Below are 14,585 nucleotides of genomic sequence, written 5' to 3'. Positions count from 1 at the left end.
AAAACACTTTAGCTCGTTACAGAAGCTACAAAACTGACCTTCCTTTGAGCAGATGGAGTTTCTGGAGCATCACATTTGCGGGGTCAATTAAACGCTCAAAATGGCCAGAAAAAGAGAACTTTCATCGGAAACTCTATTCTTGTTCTTAGAAATGAAGGCTATTCCACAAAATTGTTTGGGTGACCCCAAACTTTTGAACGGTAGTGTGTATATTTGTTTTTCTGAAAAATCCCACTTAATATACTTTGGGTAACAACAGTCAATATTTATTTATTTGATTTTATTTTTTTAGGGGGTAACAACAGTCAATATGTATTTGTTTTTTTAATTTTTTTCTTATAAAATAAAAGTGAGCTTTTTTTAAACCAAATAGTGTGTGTTTTTTTCCATATACAACAACCTATCTGGATGATTAGAAAACCCTTGTGCAATCATGTTCACACATCTGAAAACACTTTAGCTCGTTACAGAAGCTACAAAACTGACCTTCCTTTGAGCAGATGGAGTTTCTGGAGCATCACATTTGCGGGGTCAATTAAACGCTCAAAATGGCCAGAAAAAGAGAACTTTCGTCGGAAACTCGACAGTCTATTCTTGTTCTTAGAAATGAAGGCTATTCCACTAAATTGTTTGGGTGACCCCAAACTTTTGAACGGTAGTGTATATATTTGTTTTTCTGAAAAATCCCACTTAATATACTTTGGGTAACAACAGTCAATATTTATTTATTTGATTTTATTTTTTTAGGGGGTAACAACAGTCAATATTTATTTGTTTTTTTAATTTTGTTCTAATAAAATAAAAGTGAGCTTTTGTTAAACCAAATATTGTGTGTTTTTTTTCCATATACAACAACCTATCCGGACTCGATAAGAGAATCGATAAGGAATCGGTTCGATAAGAGGATTCGATAACGGGCTCGAACTCAATCATTTCTTATCAAACATCATCCCTAACTATGACTATCATTACTTTGACTTGTATATTTGTTGTTGTTATTATTGTTATTGTGATGATGGTTGCAATGAATGGTGATGATTATGATAGTCCACAGTGGGTGGCTGCAGATGGAGACTAGTCATGGCGGGACTAGAAAAGACACTTTGTGATGGAACACTAGCACAGTTCCACACTACCAGCACACACGTCACGTCACGTCAAGTGTTCCCTGCTGTGTCCAAATGGCGTTCATAGAAGCTGCTTTCGCCCTTCCTTCTTCCAGATGTGGAACATTATTTACCTAGCAGCCTGGACAGCCTCCTTCCCCGCGGCCTGTCGTCCCGCCAATGTCCGGTCAGCAATGTCCAGTCAGAGCGGCCGAGTCCAGGTCAAATGTGCGGGCTGCGGACGGACGAAGAGGTGTGACATCCAAATCCACTCCGAGTGGATCTTTTTGCGCGTCTTTCTTGCCTCTTTTCCGCATAACACTCCGCTTCCAACATGCGCACGGAAGTTAGCGCGATAACTACTTCCGCTTCTTTCCAAATTTAAACGTTCGGCATATTTGTGGTTGTTTATTAAAGATGTCATGTTTGCTATTCCCACTTTAGATTTCTATTTCAATTCACACCTGTCCATCCGTAAAACATGATTCCATGAGTTAATTGCCTCCTTTTGCCCTTTGTATGAGTTGTTGTCATACATCGCGCTCTTGTATTGAAGGAACTATTGGTAAACATCCGCACTGGTCACGTGTTTCACTGCCGCGCTTCACACATCCTTCTCCACACTTCAGTATCCCCGCCCTCTGGTACCAACATGGTCAAAAGTTTACATACACTTGTAAAGAACATCATGTCATGGCTGTCTTGACTTTACAATCTTATTTTGTTTGTGATGTAGTGATTGGAGCACATACTTGTTGCTCACAAAAAACATTCATGAAGTTTGCTTCTTTTATGAATTTATTATGGGTCTACTGAAAATGTGAGGGTTAAAACCAGGGGTCACCAACCTTTTTGAAACCAAGAGCTACTTCTTGGGTACTGATTAATGCGAAGGGCTACCAGTTTGATACACACTTAAATAAATTGCCAGAAATAGCCAATTTGCTCAATTTACCTTTAACGCTATGTTATTATTAATAATGAATGATATTTACACTTAATTGAACGGTTTAAAAGAGGAGAAAACACGAAAAAAATGACAATTAAATTTTGAAACATAGTTTATCTTCAATTTCGACTCTTTAAAATTCAAAATTCAACCGAAAAAAAGAAGACAAAAACTAGCTAATTCGAATCTTTTTGAAAAAATTTTAAAAAGAATTTATGGAACATCATTAGTAATTTTTCCTGATTAAGATTAATTTTAGAATTTTGATGACATGTTTTTAATAGGTTAAAATCCAATCTGCACTTTGTTAGAATATATAACAAATTGGACCAAGCTATATTTCTAACAAATCATTATTTCTTCTAGATTTTCCAAAACAAAAATTTTAAAAGAAATTCAAAATACTTTGAAATAAGATTTAAATTTGATCCTACAGATTTTCTAGATTTGCCAGAATAATTTTTTTGAATTTAAATCATAATAAGTTTGAAGAAATATTTCACAAATATTTTTTCGTCGAAAAAACAGAAGCTAAATTGAAGAATTAAATTCAAATGTATTTATTATTCTTTACAATAAAATTAAAAAAAATACTTGAACATTGATTTAAATTGTCAGGAAAGAAGAGGAAGGAATTTAAAAGGTAAAAAGGTATATGTGTTTAAAAATCCTAAAATCATTTTTAAGGTTGTATTTTTTCTCTAAAATTGTCTTTCTGAAAGTTATAAGAATCAAAGTAAAACAATTAATGAATTTATTTAAACAAGTGAAGACCAAGTCTTTAAAATATTTTCTTGGATTTTCAAATTCTATTTGAGTTTTGTCTCTCTTAGAATTAAAAATGTCGGGCAAAGCGAGACCAGCTTGCTAGTAAATAAATAACATTTAAAAAATAGAGGCAGCTCACTGGTAAGTGCTGCTATTTGAGCTATTTTTAGAACAGGCCAGCAGGCTACTTATCTGGTCCTTACGGGCTACCTGGTGCCCGCGGGCACCGCGTTGGTGACCCCTGGTCAAAAGTATACATACAGCAATGTTAATATTTGCTTACATGTCCCTTGGCAAGTTGACCTGCAATAAGGCGCTTTTGGTAGCCATCCACAAGCTTCTGCTTGACCACTTGACCACTAAATTGCTGCAGTTCAGCTAAATTTGTTGGTTTTCTGAAATTGACTTGACAGAACTTTCCTCCAGAAGGTCTTATCTTTGTCCATGTGATGTCAGATGAAACAAAAATGGAGCTGTTTGGCCACAATACCCAGCAATATGTTTGGAGGAGAAAAGGTGAGGCCTTTAATCCCAGGAACACCACACCTACCGTCAAGCATGGTGGTGGTAGTATTACGCTCTGGGCCTGTTTTGCTGCCAATGGAACTGCTGCTTTAAATGGGACAATGAAAAAGGAGGATTAGCTCCAAATTGTTCAGGACAAGCTAAAATCATCAGCCCGGAGGTTGGGTCTTGGGCGCGGTTGGGTGTTCCAACAGGACAATGACCCCAAACACACCCCAAAAGTGGTAAAGGAATGGCTAAATCAGGCTAGAATGAAGGTTTTAGAATGGCCTTCCCAAAGTCCTAACCACGGCAAGAGATAAGCTGGCTTCTACAACAGGGGTCACCAACGCGGTGCCCGCGGGCACCAGGTAGCCCGTAAGGACCAGATGAGTAGCCCGCTGGTCTGTTCTTAAAATAGCTCAAATAGCAGCACTTACCAGTGAGCTGGCTCTATTTTTTTAATTTTATTTATTTACTAGCAAGCTGGTCTCGCTTTGCTCGACATTTTTAATTCTAAGAGAGACAAAACTCAAATAGAATTTGAAAATCCAAGAAAATATTTTAAAGACTTGTTTAATTAAATTCATAAATTTTTTTACTTTGATTTTTATAACTTTCAGAAAGACAATTTTAGAGAAAAAATACAACCTTAAAAATGATTTTAGGATTTTTAAACACATATACCTTTTTACCTTTTAAATTCCTTCCTCTTCTTTCCTGACAATTTAAATCAATGTTCAAGTAAATTAATCGTTTTTATTGTAAAGAATAATAAATAAATGTTCATTTAATTCTTCATTTTAGCTTCTTTTTTTTTCGACGAAGAATATTTGTGAAATATTTCTTCAAACTTATTATGATTAAAATTCAAAAAAAAATTCTGGCAAATCTAGAAAATCTGTAGAATCACATTTAAATCTTATTTCAAAGTCTTTTGAATTTCTTTTAAAATTTTTGTTCTGGAAAATCTAGAAGAAATAATGATTTGTCTTTGTTAGAAATATAGCTTGGTCCAATTTGTTATATATTCTAACAAAGTGTAGATTGGATTTTAACCTATTTAAAACATGTCATCAAAATTCTAAAATTAATCTTAATCAGGAAAAATTACTAATGATTTTCCATAAATTCTTTTTTTAATTTTTTCAAAAAGATTCGAATTAGCTAGTTTTTCTCTTCTTTTTTTCGGTTGAATTTTGAATTTCAAAGAGTCGAAATTGAAGATAAACTATGTTTCAAAATTTAATTGTCATTTTTTTCGTGTTTTCTACTCTTTTAAACCGTTCAATTAAGTGTAAATATCATTAATTATTAATAATAACATAGAGTTAAAGGTAAATTGAGCAAATTGGCTATTTCTGGCAATTTATTTAAGTGTGTATCAAACTGGTAGCCCTTCGCATTAATCAGTACCCAAGAAGTAGCTCTTGCTTTCAAAAAGGTTGGTGACCCCTGGTTTACATGTATAACTTTCTCTGACTTTCTAGGACGTGTTTTCACTTGCCAAACTTTTAACATTGTGCGTGAATGCACAAAGGTGAGTTTTGTTGATGTTATTGACTTGTGTGTAGTGCTAATCAAACATATTTGGTCACTGCATGACTGCAAGCTAATCGATGCTAACATGCTATTTAGGCTAGCTATATGTACATATTGCATCATTATGCCTCATTTGTAGCTATATTTGAGCTCATTTAGTTTCCTTTAAGTCATCTCAATTCAATGTATATCTCATGACGCACTATCTGTATGTAATATGGCTTCTAATTTGTTGCGGCTCCAGACAGATTTGTTTTTGTATTTTTGGTCCAATATGGCTCTTTCAACATTTTGGGTTGCCGACCCCTGTCCTACATGAATATATCTTGTCTTTGCAGTCTATTCAATTGAATATAAGTTGAAAAGGATTTGTTGTATTCTCTTTTTATTCAGCATTTTACACAACCTGACAACTTCCCTGCTTTTAGGCTTTGTGGGTGATAATTGACCAACAGATTGCTGACATCCCAAAAGCTTCAGGGAAAATGAGCAAGGCAAAGATTAAAGCGGTGTGAAAGGTGTCACAGTCTGCGGTGTCACCACCACAATTACACTCCTTTACCTTTCCAGAGGGGGGGGGGGGAAGATAACAAATAATCAATTGGAACAAATCAATAGAGAGGTAAATAAAAAAGATGCTTATGGAACATGAATTGAGAGGCGGAGAGAGGAAAGTGAAAGTGGAATGTCAAAGACAAAGGTGGCTGTGACATAATTAGCAGCCATGGCTCGCAGGCTTGTATGGATTGTTCCACTCCATGTTCTACTTTCTCATCCCACATGTTGACTTTACACTCTTCCACTGGGCCAGAACATACACTATATCAGGGGTCACCAACGGGGTGCCCGCGGGTACCAGGTAGCCCGTAAGGACCAGATAAGTAGCCCGCTGGCCTGTTCTAAAAATAGCTCAAATAGCAGCACTTACCAGTGAGCTACCTCTATTTTTTAAATGTTATTTATTTACTAGCAAGCTGGTCTCGCTTTGCCTGACATTTTTAATTCTAAGAGAGACAAAAGTCAAATAGAATTTGAAAATCCAAGAAAATATTTTAAAGACTTGGTCTTCACTTGTTTAAATAAATTCATTATTTTTTTTACTTTGCTTCTTATAACTTTCAGAAAGACAATTTTAGAGAAAAAAATACAACCCTAAAAATGATTTTAGGATTTTTAAACACATATACCTTTTTACCTTTTAAATTCCTTCCTCTTCTTTCCTGACAATTTAAATCAATATTCAAGTAAATTTATTTTTTTTATTGTAAAGAATAATAAATACATTTTAATTTAATTCTTCATTTTAGCTTCTGTTTTTTCGACGAAGAATATTTGTGAAATATTTCTTCAAAGTTATTATGATTAAAATTCAAAAAAATTATTCTGGCAAATCTAGAAAATCTGTAGAATCAAATTTAAATCTTATTTCAAAGTCTTTTGAATTTCTTTCAAAAATTTTGTTCTGGAAAATCTAGAAGAAATAATGATTTGTCTTTGTTAGAAATATAGCTTGGTCCAATTTGTTATATATTCTAACAAAGTGTAGATTGGATTTCAACCTATTTAAAACATGTCATCAAAATTCTAAAATTAATCTTAATCAGGAAAAATTACTAATGATGTTCCATAAATTATTTTTTTATTTTTTTCAAAAAGATTAGAATTAGCTAGTTTTTCTCTTCTTTTTTTCGGTTGAATTTTGAATTTTAAAGAGTCGAAGTTGAAGATAAACTATGTTTCAAAATTTAATTGACATTTTTTTCGTGTTTTCTCCTCTTTTAAACCGTTCAATTAAGTGTAAATAGCATTAATTATTAATAATAACATAGAGTTAAAGGTAAATTGAGCAAATTGGCTATTTCTGGCAATTTATTTAAGTGTGTATCAAACTGGTAGCCCTTTGCATTAATCAGTACCCAAGAAGTAGCTCTTGGTTTCAAAAAGGTTGATGACCCCTGCACTATATTGACAAAAGTATTGGGCCACCCGTCCAAATGATGAGAATCAGGGGCCGTACTTATCAAGCTTCTTAGAATTACTCCTAAGAAGTCTGCTAAGAGTTGACTTAAGAGTAAATAAATTCTTCGCTGAAAGCTGCACTTAAAAGTTAGTTATCAAGCGTCTTACTCACACTTTCAGCGAAGTGTAGGACTGAATCTTAAGTGTCACACTCAGAGCTGAATTACGACATTACTATGTGCCGTAAACGGAATTTTAGGTGACGTCATTTCTGTGTCCATAGAAATGACCAATCACGGAAGGGAATCCGTTGTCTAAGAATAAAGAAATATCTTGGAAATATTTAAGTGGACAATGGGAGTGTATATTTTGACAATAAACTACAAAATAATACAAAACAAACTAGTCCCCGCCGGCACTCACGCTACCGCTCCCTCTCTTCTCTCGCCCACACACTCACTGACGTCACTCACCTCACGGCCACACACATACGCTACTGTCATAACATTTTCTTTCCAATTCATTAATTAGGCAACTCATTTGAAACTGGTGTGGGTGGCTCTATATATACTAGCCCACTGCAGACACATGCAGAAATCAACAAGGAATCGAAAATTATTAAATCTGTGACAAAAATAATATCCGCTCTGTCTAAACGATACCGTTTGATCAGCTGCTCGTCATCAAAAAAAAAAAACATTGTTCCGTTCCCTGAACTTTCGCGCACGTCTCTCTCGCCTCAGTGCCATCCCCTGCTGGCAACTCCTAACCACTTAAGACACCTCTGAAGGTCTCTTAAATATCGTGGAGAGTAGGAGTGATTCTTAGACTTAAGAACCGCCATAACCACAACACCAGGGGGTGCTCTACTAACCACGTTAAACCCAGATTCCGAACTAACAAAGGTCTTAACTCATTCTCTTTCTATGCCACATCAATGTGGAATGCGCTCCCAACAGGTATAAAAGAAAGGGCATCACTATCCTCCTTCAAAGCCGCAATAAAAGTTCACCTCCAGGCAGCTACAACCCTAAACTAACACCCTCCCCGGATTGCTAATAATCAAATGTAAACAATCAAATGCAGATACTTTTTCTTTTTCTTATGCCTTCTGATCTCTCTCTCTCTCTCTCTCTCTCTCTCTCTCTCTCTCTCTCTCTCTCTCTCTCTCTCTCTCTCTCTCTCTCTCTCTCTCTCTCTCTCTCTATGTCCACTACTTGATGTCCATACCCCCCCCCCCTCACACCCCTGATTGTAAATAATGTAAATAATTCAATGTGATTATCTTATGTGATGACTGTATTATGATGATAGTATATATCTGATAGTATATATCTGTATCATGAATCAATTTAAGTGGACCCCGACTTAAACAAGTTGAAAAACTTATTCGGGTGTTACCATTTAGTGGTCAATTGTACGGAATATGTACTTCACTGTGCAACCTACTAATAAAAGTCTCAATCAATCAATCAATCAATCAATCAACGTTGATAAAAAGCTTTTATTCTTAAGTTTGAGAGTAGGACTAAATTTTGCAAATTCTCAGGACTTAAGTGTAAAATGGCACTCTAAGAAGCTTGATAAGTACGGCCCCAGGTGTCCTACTCACTAATCACAGGTGTATCAAATCAAGCACTTAGGCATGGAGACGGTTTCTACAAACATTTGTGAAAGAATTGGCCGCTCTCAGTGATTTCCAGCGTGGAACTGTCATAGGATGCCACCTGTGCAACAAATCCAGTCGTGAAATATAATATTCCAAAGTAGAGATGTCCGATAATATCGGCCTGCCGATATTATCGGCCGATAAATGCTTTAAAATGTAATATCGGAAATTATCGGTATCGTTTTTTTTATTATCGGTATCGTTTTTTTTTTTTAATTAAATCAACATAAAAAACACAAGATACACTTACAATTAGTGCATCAACCCAAAAAACCTCCCTCCCCCATATACACTCATTCACACAAAAGGGTTGTTTCTTTCTGTTATTAATATTCTGCTTCCTACATTATATATCAATATATATCAATACAGTCTGCAAGGGATACAGTCCGTAAGCACACATGATTGTGCGTGCTGCTGCTCCACTAATAGTACTAACCTTTAACAGTTAATTTTACTCATTTTCATTAATTACTAGTTTCTATGTAACTGTTTTTATATTGTTTTACTTTCTTTTGTATTCAAGAAAATGTTTTTAATTTATTTATCTTATTTTGTTTTATTTAAAAAAAAAACAACCTTATCTTCACCATACCTGGTTGTCCAAATTAGGCATAATAATGTGTTAATTCCACGACTGTATATATCGGTATCGGTTGATATCGGTATCGGTAATTAAAGAGTTGGACAATATCGGAATATCGGATATCGGCAAAAAGTAGGGATGTCCGATAATGGCTTTTTGCCGATATCTGATATGCCGATATTGTCCAACTCTTTAATTACAGATACCGATATCAACCGATACCGATATCAACCGATACCAATATCAACCGATATATACAGTCGTGGAATCAACACATTATTATGGCTAATTTGGACAACCAGGTATGGTGAAGATAAGGTACTTTTTAAAAAAATGAATAAAATAAAATAAGATAAATAAATTAAAAACATTTTCTTGAATAAAAAAGAAAGTAAAACAATATAATAACAGATACATAGAAACTAGTAATTAATGAAAATTTGTAAAATTAACTGTTAAAGGTTAGTATTATTAGTGGACCAGCAGCACGCACAATCATGTGTGCTTACGGACTGTATCCCTTGCAGACTGTATTGATATATATTGATATATAATGTGGGAACCAGAATATTAATAACAGAAAGAAACAACCCTTTTGTGTGAATGAGTGTAAATGAGTGTAAATGGGGGAGGGAGGTTTTTTGGGTTGGTGCACTAATTGTAAGTGTATCTTGTGTTTTTTATGTGGATTTAATTAAAAACAAAAAACAAAAAAAACTGATACTGATAATAAAAAAAACGATACCGATAATTTCCGATATTACATTTTAACGCTTTTATCGGCCGATAATATCGGCAGACCGATATTATCGGACATCTCTAGCAAAAAGCCATTATCGGACATCCCTATTCCAAAGTCAACTTTATTATAAGGAAATGGAAGAGTTTGGGAACAACAGCAACTCAGCCACCAAGTGGTAGGCCACGTAAACCGACAGAGGGGGGTCAGCTGAGGAATTATGGTGTGGGGTTGTTTTTCAGGAGTTGGGCTTGGCCCCTTAGTTCCAGTGAAAGGAATTTTGAATGCTCCAGGATACCAAAACATTTTGGACAATTCCATGCTCCCAACCTTGTGGGAACAGTTTGGAGCGGGTCCAACATGACTGTGCACCAGTGCACAAAGCAAGGTGCATAAAGACTTGGACGACAGAGTCTGGTGTGGATGAACTTGACTGGCCTGCACAGAGTCCTAACCTGAACATGATCGAACACCTTTGGGAGACTGCGAGCCAGGCCTTCTCCACCAACATCAGTGTGTGACCTCACCAATGCGCTTTTGGAAGAATGGTGGACAATTCCTATAAACACACTCCGCAACCTTGTGGACAGCCTTCCCAGAAGAGTTGAAGCTGTAATAGCTGCAAAAGGTCATATTGAACCCAATGGGTTAGGAACGGGATGACACTTCAAGGTCATATGTGAGTCAAGGCAGGTGGCCAAATACTTTTGGTAATATAGTGTATGTTCAACAAGTCACTTTCAACATGGCCAGTGAGATCAACGGCATGACGCAATAGTGCAAACATTTAAACCTTAGTGCTAAAAAAAAATACTAATTTTAAAAATAAAATAAAAATAAAAAAACAACAACTTAGTGCTATTCTTAAAGGCGAAGTGCACTTTTTCTGGAACACTGACCATCATTCACAATCATTATGAGAGGTAAGAAGACAAAAGGTTGTTGGGGTTTGTTTTGTTTTTGCATTCTAACATGCACAGTGGTGGTGAAAAGTGTACGTACACTTGTAAAGAACATCATGTCATGGCTGTCAATCATTTCTACAACTCTTATTTTTTTGTGATGTAGTGATTGGAGCACATACTTGTTGGTCACAAACAGAACTTTCCTCCAGAGGTCTTATGTTTGTCCATGTGGTATCAGATGAAACATAAATGGAGCTGTTCGGCCACAATACCCAGCAATACGTTTGGAGGAGAAAAGGTGAGGGCTTTAATCCCAGGAACACCATCCCTACCGTCAAGCATGGTGGTGGTAGTATTATGCTCTGGGCCTGTTTTGCTGCCAATGGAACTGCTGCTTTAAATGGGACAATGAAAAAGGAGGATTAGCTCCAAATTCTTCAGGACAAGCTAAAATCATCAGCCCGGAGGTTGGGTCTTGGGCGCGGTTGGGTGTTCCAACAGGACAATGACCCCAAACACACCCCAAAAGTGGTAAAGGAATGGCTAAATCAGGCTAGAATGAAGGTTTTAGAATGGCCTTCCCAAAGTCCTAACCACGGCAAGAGATAAGCTGGCTTCTACGACAAGGGTCACCAACGCGGTGCCCGCGGGCACCAGGTAGCCCGTAAGGACCAGATGAGTAGCCCGCTGGCCTGTTCTAAAAATAGCTCAAATAGCAGAACTTACCAGTGAGCTGCCTCTATTTTTTAAATTGTATTTAATTTTCTCGCTTTGCTCGACATTTTTAATTCTAAGAGAGACAAAACTCAAATAGAATTTGAAAATCCAAGAAAATATTTTAAAGACTTGGTCTTCACTTCTTTAAATCAATTAATTAATTCTTTTACTTTGCTTCTTATAACTTTCAGAAAGACAATTTTAGAGAAAAAATACAACCTTAAAAATGATTTTAGGATTTTTAAACACATATACCTTTTTACCTTTTAAATTCCTTCCTCTTCTTTCCTGACAATTTAAATCAATGTTCAAGTAAATTTATTTTTTTTATTGTAAAGAATAATAAATAAACTTCATTTTAGCTTCTGTTTTTTCGACGAAGAATATTTGTGAAATATTTCTTCAAACTTATTATGATTAAAATTCAAAAACATTCTGGCAAATCTATAAAAATCTGTGGAGTCAAATTTAAATCTTATTTCAAAGTCTTCTGAATTTCTTTTAAAATTTTTGTTCAGGAAAATATAGAAGAAATAATGATTTGTCTTTGTTAGAAATATAGCTTGGTCCAATTTGTTATATATTCTAACAAAGTGCAGATTGGATTTTAACCTATTTAAAACATGTCATCAAAATTCTAAAATTAATCTTAATCAGGAAAAATTACCAATGATTTTCCATAAATTATTTTTTTAATTTTTTCAAAAAGATTCGAATTAGCTAGTTTTTCTCTTCTTTTTTTCAGTTGAATTTTGAATTTTAAAGAGTCGAAATTGAAGATAAACTATGTTTCAAAATTTTATTGTAATTTTTTTCATGTTTTCTCCTCTTTTGAACCGTTCAATTAAGTGTAAATATCATTCATTATTAATAATAACAGAGTTAAAGGTAAATTGAGCAAATTGGCTATTTCTGGCAATTTATTTAAGTGTGTATCAAACTGGTAGCCCTTTGCATTAATCAGTACCCAAGAAGTAGCTCTTGGTTTCAAAAAGGTTGGTGACTCCTGTTCTACGACAACACGAAACACGTTTGAGTTCGTAACACACAACACTGTGATAGCACACCAATCTGTACTGAGTGAAGAACATGAACAATCATGTTACAGTATCTGTAAAGTATTATTTCATGTTGTGTTTGTACACAGCTAGCCAGACAGTGTATGAACTGTGGTTGTAACTAGAAGAGGCAATTCTTGAAGGAATAGCGTGTGAATGCTCCAATGCTGAAGTGGAAGTGAAATGCTGACAGAATGTAGTAGGAATGGAAGAATAGTTGGAATGTTGAAGAGCTGACGTTGAACTGGAATGTAGGGCGAACGTAGAAATGTTGAAATGTTGAAATCGTTTAGACGCTAAAATAGTTTGAATGTTGGAATGGTTTGAATGTTGAAGCGTTTCAATTTCCAGGAAAAACGGAATTTTGGTTTGGAACTTGGGAAAGTGTTAGTTTGAATGTCCAGGATGAGTGGAATGTGTTGATGTTGGAATGCTTTGAATAGGTTAAAAACTGTGGGAATTGTGCAACTTGGGAACATGTCCCATTCATTTCAATGGGAACGTCCTGGAAATTTGGGAATTTTGGGAAAAGCGGGGTTTTTGAAAATGATTAGGAGCATGAATGTCCTGAATGAGCTGAATTGGTTGGGTTTGGAATTGTTGAAATCGGTCAAAAAATGTTGAAGTAGTAAATGGTACTAGGGAATTTTGGGAAATTTTTTTTGAAAATTGTAGAAAACTTAAATGGTCTTAATTAGGGATTGTCACACCTGGGTGAAGTCTTGTCTGGGTTTTGTCTGGTTTCATGTTGTCTTGTCATTTCCTGTTTTATTTTGAAAGGTTAACTCTCCCTCTCGTTTCAGGTCACTTGCCCTTCCTCCTGTTTCACTGGTCTGTCTCTCCTGATTGCCGGATTGTGTCCACCTGTGTCATCCACCCTCATGTGTATAAATGGCTCGTCTTCCTTCTGTCCTGTGCCAGAGTGTTATCGTATGTTTTGTGCGAACCTCCAGCGGTCCATGTTCACAGTCATTGCCACGTTCTTTGTACCCTTTTTGTCAGGTAAGATTAGTTGTTTAGAATTGCCTCCCTTGGAGCGCCTTTTGTTGTTTTTGCATATTGTTCTCTTTGCAACCTTTTTCCCTCCGCAGCTGGAGCGTTTTGAGTTCATTGAGATTTTGTTAGTTTAGAGATTAGGTAAGCTCGGCTTTTGGTAGCCTGTTAAGTTTCTTCCATGTTTTGACTTCCCCACAGGTGCGCTTCCACTGGTCTCCGGAGGCAGAGAGGGCGTTCCAGGATCTCAAGCGCCGCTTCACGACTGCACCCATCCTCACGCTACCAGATCCTCAACGCCAATTTGTGGTCGAGGTGGACGCGTCGAACGAGGGAGTTGGGGCGGTCTTATCCCAAAGACTGGAGGCAGATGGGAAGACCCACCCCTGTGCTTTTCTGTCTCGCCGGTTGAGCCCTGCAGAACGGAACTATGATGTTGGCAACAGGGAACTTCTGGCGGTTAAGGTAGCGCTGGAAGAGTGGCGACATTGGTTAGAGGGGGCACAACATCCTTTCATAGTTTGGACTGACCACAAGAACTTGGAATACATTCGAAACGCCAAGAGACTGAATTCACGTCAGGCCAGGTGGGCATTGTTTTTCAATCGTTTTAACTTCACGTTGTCTTACAGGCCGGGGTCCCGCAACGTCAAGTCAGACGCTTTGTCACGCCTCTACGACCCTGAGCCTGTTGCCAAGGTACCAGAACCTATCCTCCCACTGAACTGTGTGGTTGGAGCGGTCACTTGGCAGATAGAACGAGAGGTAAGGCACGCTAATGGTGAGACCCCTCCACCTAGTGGGTGCCCAGAGAATCGCCTGTTTGTCCCGGTCAGTCTGCGCCCACAGGTGATCCATTGGGCTCACACCTTGCTGCTTACCTGCCATCCGGGAGTCCGGAGAACTATGTTTATGATCTCACAGCGGTTCTGGTGGCCATCCATGGAGGCGGGGGTCCGGGAGTACATCGAGGCGTGTCCGGTCTGCGCTCGTAACAAAACATCCTCCGGGTCACGTGTTGGACTTCTACAGCCTCTGCCTATCCCCTCCAGACCGTGGTCTAACATCTCTATGGACTTCGTCACTGGCC

General features: G+C 36.9%; 1 protein-coding gene across 3 annotated transcripts in view; it reads right to left on the bottom strand.

Annotated features, from left to right (window-relative positions):
* Positions 1-1,434, bottom strand: part of LOC133659685 (adenylate cyclase type 3-like) — a 106,817-nt gene extending 105,383 nt beyond the window's left edge. For all 3 annotated transcript variants that reach the window (XM_062062272.1, XM_062062274.1, XM_062062273.1), the window contains exon 1: positions 1,241-1,434. The gene's annotated coding sequence lies outside the window, so the exon portion shown is untranslated. The remainder of the gene's footprint in view (positions 1-1,240) is intronic.
* Positions 1,435-14,585: the final 13,151 nt, after the last annotated feature.

The sequence above is a fragment of the Entelurus aequoreus genome, linkage group LG11, assembly GCF_033978785.1.
Source record: "Entelurus aequoreus isolate RoL-2023_Sb linkage group LG11, RoL_Eaeq_v1.1, whole genome shotgun sequence".
Lineage (NCBI taxonomy): Eukaryota > Metazoa > Chordata > Actinopteri > Syngnathiformes > Syngnathidae > Entelurus > Entelurus aequoreus.
The sequence above is the reverse complement of the archived record's forward strand: the minus strand, read 5'-3'. Positions and strand labels throughout refer to the sequence as shown.